Genomic DNA, 7,112 nt, shown 5'->3' with positions numbered 1-7,112 from the left:
AATCATAGATGTGAAATCCATAAAAGCCAATTAATTCAGTTTACTAAACCTAAGAAACCTTCATCCTTCCTGTTTTTTCCATGTAAGGATAAACCTCAGAGACAAGCAGGGGCAAAGGATACGGGCCAGGTAAGCAGCTACCATATGCCAAGCACTGCGTTAAGTACTTTCCATATAGAGTCCATTTCAACCTGACAACTACCCTTTGGAGGAAACATTACCTCAGATTTATAGCTATCAAAGGGATAGCCATCAGTGAAAACTGAGGCTCACAGAGCTTAGATAGATTGCCGAAGGTCACAGAGATGGAATGTCCACTTTTTTTTACTTTTATTTGCATTTATTTTTTGTGGCATTTATTCCCAGGCCATAAGTTTTTGTTTCTTCAGTTTCTTCTAGCATATCTTTTTCTTCTGTGCAACGTCCTCTTCTGGTTTAGGAACAAACTTCTTTTTCTGTAAGGATCATCTCAATGTGGCAGAGAGAGCTTGTGTATGGGTTGATCCAACCATGATCTCTGTAAGTCCAGTGCCGCATCTTGGCGGCTTTGTTCACCTGGATGTGCTCAATGACCAGAGAATCTACATCTAAGCCCTTAAGTTCAGCATTACTCTCTGCATTTTTGAGCATGTGCAGTAAAAAGTCAGCACTCTTTTTGGGTCACCGACCCTGCGTCCAGCCCCACTGTTTGGCCTGGGCACACCTACCAACTCCACCATTGTAATGACGGAATGGCACACGTTGCCTCTTTGAAGTGACATCCTTCACATACTTGGTGGCTTTTTGGATATGTATACCCTTAATGGCCTGGGCAGTTTCAAAAGTGTTCTTAAAGTGAACATGAAGATTTGAACATCTTGACTTGCATGGTTTTGTGGGGTTTTCTGGGTCAGGTGAATAGCGAACCATTTTTAGAGGTCCCCTCAGGCTGCTTATCGGAAAAGGGAAAGTCCACTTTTAATCAAATTCTAGACTGTCCATGGCAGAAACAGACCTTTTTTACCCCTCGTTTCACATTTTGCCACCTCACTCATTGGCCCTGCCTAATTTAAGGTCTGTTCATTTCTGTGGCTTCAAGTAATTAGACAGTTGTTCAAGCAACTGAATCCAAGAGAACCACATTCAATCAGCGTTTCCCAGGATCCACATTTGGGGGATACAGGCATAAAGCTCCCAGCAACTTTTCAGCAGACACTATCCATATGTCTGGATTATCTTCTGTCTTATGAATGGACAAATGCGGTTACCAAGACTACACTGTATTATAAAATAGGGACCACCTAAATCCTCTCATTCTCACTGACTTTAATAAAGGCACCTTGGCCAGAGGTTATTGGACTGTGGGAGGACACTTGAGAAAAAAGAAGGAAAAATTCAGTCATGCCAGTGTCAGGCAAGAATTGAACCAAAAGTACCAGGCATGAGTGAGGGTTATATGTGCCACATTATGACAATGGCAAATGGATGAAGTCTAACGTTCGTCCACCTTGAGCTAAAAGCCTCCCAGAAATGAGAGAGAGAGAGAGAGAGAGAAACAGAGAGAGACAGGATGAATGAATGAATGAAATTTGTTATGGATGAACTAGACTTTCCTGATCCTATTTAATGTTATGAGATGGAAATTGTCAAGGGGTCTCCTAAATTAGAAAGGCAGCTTTTTTTGGGTACCAATCACTGAGTCCTCAGTATATAAGCACTTCCTAAATATCTGATCCCCAGTTCTGCTTGACACCTGGCTTCCTTTTGTTTATCCTAAGAACACTTGGATGACAGTACCAAAGGATGACAGACTAGAATCCCATTTATCACAGCTAATGAGTAATTGAGTTCTGTGGTATTTACCTTGCAGACATCTCAAGCACTTGTCTCCTTTTCTCCATGCCCATGGCCACCATGGTTCAGGCCATCATCACCATCATCTGAATGGTTATAATCTCTTTAAATGGTTGCTCTCCTCCAAACTTACCCCCCATTAACCCAGCATCCACATGCAGCCAGAATGACAGCGCTCTAAACAAAAATGCTCACTAAGTCACTTCTCTACGTAAAACCCTCCAGTGGCTCCCTTTGCCCCAGGATAAAAAATGAAAATAACAGCCAACAACAAGTGGGTGCATAAAGTGCCAGGTACTCCATGACTTAATTCAGTTCTTGCAGCAACTTTATGAGAGAGATACAACCTTCGTTACCATTACTTATTGAGGCTAAGTGACTTGACCAAGGCCCCACAGCTAGAAAATGGCAGAACCATGACTCATACCTGGGACTGTCTGACCTCAGAGCACATACTTTAATCACAATGCTATCGGTGTGATGGCATGCAGGTTCTGTGACCTGGCCTGCCCGCCACTCCAGCCTTATCTCTTCATGAGACCCTCTTTGCTCTTTATGCTTCAGCTCTTTGAGACACTTGCAGGTCCTCGACCTTGACACTCTGTTTCATGCGTGTCTTTGTTTGGGCACATGGATCCCTCTTCTATAATGCCTTCTCCCCTTTGTCTATCTCGTGGTATGTCTCATCTTTCAAGATTCAGCTCAAGTATTAACTCTTCCATGAACCTTTTCTGGACCCCTCCTCTCCTTTTCTAGTAGAATTGACCACTCCCCTTCCTTGTGTATCACTGTACGTTAGTTATGCTTCCATTCTAGCAACCACAATGCTTTCCTACCCTTACATAGGTAAGTATGACTCTCTCCTCTTACACTTCTGTGAATTCCTTAAATGCTGGGACTGAATCTTACTAATCCATTTTACCCACAGTATCTAACAGAGTGCTAGGCATATTGAAAGTTCACTGTAAATATTGTTGAACGAATAAAAATATTTGCACATGAAATATGATGCTTGGTCAAAACTCACCATGCCACTATATTGTGAGATTTATGTTAATTTTACTTACAGCGTCAATGCAATTGGTAATTTTTTTCTTTACCTAACGACTGTATATGAAACTTTGAAGAGGTACATGCAGCTTTAGGGTAACTAAAACTAGAGCAGTGGATAGGGGTGGAGAGAAGACACTGTAGCTGACCTGCCACACCTGTTTTCACCTGGGAAAGTATTCAGTGACAACAATGAGATATCACCATACAAGCCAAATTTGGTATGGGAGTTATGGACATATCTACCTTAGCAGTGGAAATATGGATGATTCACATTTGAACCACAATGCACACATTTTATTGTGCGCAATAAACTGACAAGAATAAAATTAATCTAAACGTTTAATTTAGAAGCAAGAACAACAATAATGGAAAACCATGACCAACTCAGGGCAGTACAAACAATGCTGTGATGACAAAGCATCCTTGCCCCAAATTCCAGAAATTCCAACTCTACATGTGTGCATATGCAGTATTGCAAACAGTACACCTGGCTTCTTGATTACTGGCAGCCAAATGGAATTCCTAACTGATACATTCTGGTCCTACCTCAAAGCCATATATATCCCCAACATTCCCACCTACCCTTGAATCTCAGCTCAAGGGAAACCTCCTTGAGAAAGCCTTCCCTGATCTCAGAGGACAGTCTGTATACACCCTCAAAGACCTTTATTTCTTTCCTTTAGAAAGCTTATCTTAGGGACTTCTCTGGTGGCGCAGTGGTTGAGAATCTGCCTTCCAACTCGGGGGATGCGGGTCTTGATCCCTGGTCAGGGAACTAGATCCCACATGCATGCCGCAACTAAGAGTTTGCATGCCACTAAGCAGGCCGTGAGCCGCAACTAAGACCTGGCGCAATCAAAATAAATAAATAAAATAAAATAATAATGAAAAAAAGAAGGAAAGCTTAAAAAAAAAAAAGAAAGCTTATCTTAGTTTGTAATTACATATTCAATACTCAGTTATTTTACTAATGGTGGCCTCCCCAAAGCATCTGTAAACTCCAGGAGATCAGAGACCTTGCCTGGTTTTATTCATCATTTTTCTCCCAGTGATTGGTACATAGCCAGGCATTCTGCAAACATTCTGAATGAACGAATGAATGATGAATGAGTCCTTCACGTCTTACTTACTCATTATTGCCTTGTTCTAAGAATTATACCCGATTCCTTACCAGTCTCAAGCTGGTACTCAGTGCATCCCTCTTCATTATTCCCCTACCCTACCACAAGGCTCAGTCCTTATTTTCCAATCCTCTCCTCTCCCAATCCTTCATTTAAAATGGCTCTTAGAAGTGGCAGCTTCTAACCAACCTGAACTTCCTGAACTGTGTGGGATGCAGGTCAAGGTCATGCAACATGAAAAAATGAACACAGCAAAGGAAAATGTAGTGACTGGAGTAGCTATTAGGTTATTTTAAACAGTCTACACAACTCCTAAAAAACGCTATTAATTCAGGAAAAATAATTTAAACCACTTCTATTTTATCACATAGACAAAAGTGGGTTAATTTGCTGATTTTTTTCCCCACTTCTCAGTATGTTTTGGCCTTGCATAGAAAAAGTCTTGGAAAGTAGTTGATTGTGTTGGTTGATGGCAAGAAGTAAGCTGCATGTGTGGTCTGCTAGCCAAATTATCTAGAGGTTGTTCCTAAATGACAGGGCCCCGCTTCCAGGATTCTTCTCCTCTTAAGGGTCTTGGCCTGCTCCTCTCTTTCTAATCCCCTGATCCCCTCTAACTCCTTCTTCTATATCTTCCCCTCCCGCCTTGTCTACCGCAAAGGTATGTCCCTGAGCCCCTTCACAAATATAAAACATCCACCCTATGAGATTCCTACTGATGAAAAATCCTATTCCTGTTACTTTGCTGGTCCTAGGTGAAGGCAGCAGAGAAAATGGGAAGTGTGACTGGCAAAGTTCTGCTTTCAGGAATAGGAACTAGTGAAGTGTTAATTTCTGGAAATCTAGAACACTTTAGGAAATTTCCTTCATTAATTTTCCTCAGTACCAGACCCTACTTAAACTGCATTTGCAAAGTCCAGTTTAAGAGAAAGAACAGGTAGTACAGAATTCATCAGGGGCTCTTTCCCAAAGCTCCTTTCTTTGAATCTCTGGGAGAGTTAAGACAAGTAAAAGAAATGTCCTCTCGGGAGTGGGCTCCCTACCCCAAGGGCCACCCGGGTGAAAGACTTTTGAAGAGAGCAGGGGTGGGACCAGCGAGGAACCCAGGAGATTAAGGGATGCGGCCAGTGGCGGTGACGTCATTTTCTTTTGGTACTTTCATTAGGCAGGAGGTGAGATAACGAATCAAAGGGAGGGGACAGAAGAAGTAGAGTTGAAAAAGATATGGGTAAAAAACAAGGAAGGTATAAATAGACACAAATACAAGTATAGGAATATCTCTAGAAGTTAAACTTGCATTATTTGATTTTTTAAAAAATCATCTATTTAAACTATAATTTATTGATTAAAAAATAATAAAAGATTCCATCAAACTGGTACTTCTTTTTTCTCCCCAAGGAATATAGCGGCTGGTGATAAAGCCCTGGGACTGACACCTTAGTTTGGTGTCACTGAGACAAGGTCCCCAAGGCAGCTGGAGGCTTGGGCCAAGGATCCTGCTCGGGGACTCAGGGCCCAGAAGGATGGGTGCTGACGCTGTAGCCTTCCACATGCACACACACTAGAAAACTGCCCGTTCTCTCATTAACACACGTTAAGGGAATACTTTCTGATTGTGTCACGGGCAGAAACAAGGCGGAGGCACAAGACGCTACCCAGAAGCCGCGTCTTCGTGCGCACTCCCGTTCATCCGCGAGGGCGACCCACTGCCCCTTCTGAGGACCGGTGAGCCCTTGGTCCGGTAAGGTGGACCCTGACTTCCCCCACGCCCCACGCCCAGTGTTCCGAGGCCTGAGCTGCTCCAGCGTGCGCCCTTCGCTTAGCCCCCAGCCCGCGGCCCCCAGCCCCGTCACTGCCCCTCCCCCACTGGGGCCCTTTCTGACCGCCCTCGCGGCCGGTGGTCCAGGTTACCTGGCGCCCCGGCCCGGGCTGCCTCACCGCGGGCAGCGCTGGCCCGTCGGCCGTGGGTTTCCACAAGGCGCGCTCAAGACGGCGCGCGGGGTCGGCTCCCGAAGCCAAGGTCACGCTCTCGGAGAGGCGCTCGTCCTCGGATATGTCCAAAGCAGCCCCCACAGACCCTCTGGGCTGCAGCCGCTGCCCCGGCCTCGGAGCTCCGCCCCTCTCCCGCTCCCGCCCCCTCGGGGTCCCCGACTGCCGAGTCCAGCTCCCCTCGGAGCCGCTCGCGGGCTGCTCTTCAGCCCTCCACCCCGGGCAGCTCCGTTTCCCTCACCGGCTTCCCAGGTCGTGCTGAGCTGACTCCGCTGGAGCCAGGCGCCGAGGGCCACGCGTCGGGTCTGGTTCTCGGGCGGCGGGCCCCGCGCTCGCGTCCTCTCCTGTTCTTTCCGGTGCCGCGCTGGGAGGTCCCGGACCCCAGATCCTGCTCCGGAGGTTGGAGAGACCCCCCACTTTCCTCCTCCTCCTTGGAGATGGAAAGAGGCTTAAGAGGTTGGGGGCCTACGACTCCTCCAACGTTCTCTGTGCTCAGTGCTAAGAGTGGGAAACTTTTTTTTCCGATAAAAGGCCAGAAAGTCACCGTAAAATAAATACAAATCGCGTACCAAAATTCTTACTCATTCTGCAAGACTCAGGTCAGGTGCTGCCTTCGTTGCGAGATCTCGGTGCTTGCAAACAGCTCCCTCCTTCCACTCTCTTGCGCGAAAGGGCGCTTCGGCCCTCCCTGGTTAGAGGCAGACACCTGTTGCGTGTCGTTTCCTCTGCCCGACCTGACCGTGCTCTCCTTGAAGACCGCGACTCGGCCTGCCCTGCTCATCCCTGTACTCAGTCCCTGGCACGGCACCTGCCACCTATCAGGGGATCGAATACTTTATGAATAAGTGGAAAATTGATTTCTTTTGTAAACAGCCAGTTATTTCTTTTTATCCTCAAATAACACATACTCCTTTGGGTGAGCAATTTGCTAGTCTCTATAAAGAGCCACAAAAGTTGTTATCCTCTTTGATGCATTAATTCCATTCTTGGAGAAATTTCCGGAACAAAATAATACTTATGTGCAGATGTTTGTAGCAGGATCTTTTATTACAGAAAACAATAAAAAAAAAAAAAACCCACAAAAAGCAAAGAAACAAAATCAAACTGTCAACAATAGGA

The 7,112-nt window shown here is 45.5% G+C and overlaps 1 protein-coding gene across 3 annotated transcripts in view; it reads right to left on the bottom strand.

Moving 5' to 3' along the window:
- CASR (calcium sensing receptor) overlaps positions 1–6,614 on the bottom strand; it is a 79,302-nt gene extending 72,688 nt beyond the window's left edge. The window contains exon 1 of one of the 3 annotated variants that reach the window (XM_024769308.1): positions 6,563–6,614. The gene's annotated coding sequence lies outside the window, so the exon portion shown is untranslated. Of the gene's footprint in view, positions 1–5,915; positions 6,040–6,234; positions 6,515–6,562 lie in introns of those variants that run through there. The other 2 variants (XM_024769305.1, XM_024769306.1) reach the window with 2 other exon arrangements.
- Positions 6,615–7,112: the final 498 nt, after the last annotated feature.

Source organism: Neophocaena asiaeorientalis, unplaced genomic scaffold, assembly GCF_003031525.2.
Source record: "Neophocaena asiaeorientalis asiaeorientalis breed wild unplaced genomic scaffold, Neophocaena_asiaeorientalis_V1.1 scaffold671, whole genome shotgun sequence".
Classification (NCBI taxonomy): Eukaryota; Metazoa; Chordata; class Mammalia; order Artiodactyla; family Phocoenidae; genus Neophocaena; species Neophocaena asiaeorientalis.
Note: the sequence above shows the minus strand (reverse complement) of the source record. Positions and strands in the feature narration are given on the sequence as shown.